Source organism: Brassica oleracea, chromosome C6, assembly GCF_000695525.1.
Source record: "Brassica oleracea var. oleracea cultivar TO1000 chromosome C6, BOL, whole genome shotgun sequence".
Classification (NCBI taxonomy): domain Eukaryota; kingdom Viridiplantae; phylum Streptophyta; class Magnoliopsida; order Brassicales; family Brassicaceae; genus Brassica; species Brassica oleracea.
In genome coordinates, this window is record NC_027753.1 from 35,438,279 (window position 1) to 35,441,059 (window position 2,781).

Here is a 2,781-nt window from a genome sequence, read left to right on the forward strand (position 1 = left end):
AACAATGATGAATCAAAGCTATCCTCCAGACAAATCGGCGTGTGACTCCACATCCCTCCTCTTACTCAATGATATTGATGTCTCTTGAAGACCCCTTAATTAATCACTCAAATGAAATATCTCAGCTCTCTCCTTTCCGTCTTGAGTATATATATATATATATCCCAACCCAACAATCTCTTCCTCAGCAAACGCATCTCAACACTATGGCAAATCAAACGGCAGTCGCCACCTTGCAATACAAGTCATTCTCCACTTTTGTTTCAGCAGGACCAGGAGATTCCAAGTTGATGTTTAGGCTAATCCATTTCTGGGAAGCTTGCAATAATTCCAAAGGAGACATCCTTATCGGAACCAAGTACGTGACAGTCGATTTCTTTAATGATCATCATCCACATCGGCTCTCTCATGTTCCCTTTTCCCACTACATTCTAAGAGTTCCCTGCTGGCGAATTCTACCGAAAATTCAGTAAAACGTGTAGTAGGTACTCACTTATATTTTTCCTCCATTTAAACCATGATTAACTATACGTTCAGATTCTCATTTTTTAAATAGATAAAGACACCTACTCAAGCTTGATTTAAAGATAGATGAAGTCTCTAAAACTGATAGGAATCAAAGTTTCGTAAGTTTCTAATCTTCTTATGACATCTACATTTTGCTGTTGCTTTGGATGGTTATCTCTCAAAAAGACATGATTGCTTACCACGAACATGCCGGAGAAGCCTCAAATTCACATCCGCCTATGCTCGATGCAGTTTCAAATGAGTTCTGGGAACAGAAAATTGTGAGGAAGAGCAATGGAGCGGATATCTCCAGACTACAGAGGAACGTTAAGAAACGAGACATGTTAGGTTTATATAAAGATGGTTTCGAAAGAGAAAAGGCGTGTGTTTTTAAGCTAAGTCACAAGAATTTGGTAAGATTTTTAACAGTAACTTGATCGCTTTGGTTACAGAATCGATCGGTGGAGAAAATATTAGAGACTTACGCTCAATTCTTCATTGGCTTCGTCATGGAGAAAAGAATATTAGGAGTGGTTATAGGTAGGCCTGGGCATAAAATCCATAATCCGAAATCCGAACCGAACCCGAACCGAAAAATCTGATCCGTACCCGGTCTGAAATGTAAAAAATACCCGAATGGATCTCATAAGGTGGTACAAAACATATCCAAACCCGAAGTGTTATTAACCGAATCCGAAAGGGTAACCCGAACCGAAAAACCAAAAAATCCAAAAAGATATCCGAAGAAACCGGTCCGAATGTCCAAACTATATACAATGTAATTATATGAAACATGAATATATACTTCAAATATTCAATTTCATATTTATTTTTATATGGTATCTAACAATAAGTATTAAAAATTTAAATAACTACTTTAAATACTTAATTATATATAAATAAGTATATATATCTTATGTTTTGCTTTTAAATTTTAGATTTTATTTCGGGTATATCCGAACCGATCCGATATAACCTGAATCCGAATGATATATGGTTACTTTATGGGTTATATGATGTGATGCAAAACCGACCTGAACCCGATGTGTTATATCTGAACCCGATCCGTACTTGCAAATTTACTAGAATGAGACCTAAGAGGTGTTATCAAAAAGAACCAAAATCCAAAAACCCGACCCGAACGCCAACGGGTACCCGAACGCCAACGGGTACCCGAACGCCCAGGCCTAGTTATACGAGTTGTAGAAGGTATGTTTTATATATTCGAACAATGACCTGAGATTATATTTGATCTGAATGCAAGTAGTGTTTTGTTATCGATGATGATCAAGAACCATTGATTTCTCAATTCAAGATTGGAGATGAAACCTACTCATCAAGTAATGGCTCTTTCTTCGAAAATAGAAAATACAAAAACTTCAAGTTACGTGTGTTTTTGTTTGTGTTATCATCTACATGTATATTTAACTTTGGATTGTTTATCTTAGAAATGATTACAAATCTAAAACCTGGTGAGGAACAAGAAGATCCAGAAAGGAGGTATGTTGAGTAAATAAGAGTTTATGATCGGATAACTTAGAGAGAGAGTGATTGATGAGGATATGAAGATTGAAGAGAGAACGTTGTGGGAAATTAAGCAAGTAATTACACTTGGACTTATGTTCACTAACAAATCTCTGTCAAAGCAAATCAAACTTCTACGCAGATTTATGACATGGTGTTTCTTCGTATGAGTCTAGCTCAAGGCATCAATCAGATATGTAATTAGGTTGTGTGTATTGAAGAATTGAAGCTTTACTCTTTTGTTTTGATTTTAATAGATAAGATAATTCTTTTCCGATTTCAAGATATATTTTGTATACAACCAATAAAATTGAACCTTACTTTTTAGGTAAGATTTGCACGTACACAAATAAACATATCTGTTAGCTGGTTTATAGTCACCATTTTCAGTCCAATGTAATCTATTTTATATAATTAATAGGCAAAACCATCTGTGGATACGTAAAAGGTTCTAACGAGGCATCTAATGAATCTAAGGTTATAGGAAAACATGGATGAGCTGACATGATGAAGAGTTTTGCTCAAGTTTGCGGGATCAAAACTTCTTCTAAAAAACACACGTACGTATTATTTGTATGATTAGGTATTGAAAATATGAAAAAAATGTCAGCATACGAAAACAAATGTTGTAAAATTCCGAGATAAAAAAATTTATATTAATATGCCTATGATCAATAAACAAAACTTTCAATAAAATAATAATAAAATTTGTACGTATACAAGAGAAAACAACAAAACATACATTTAATC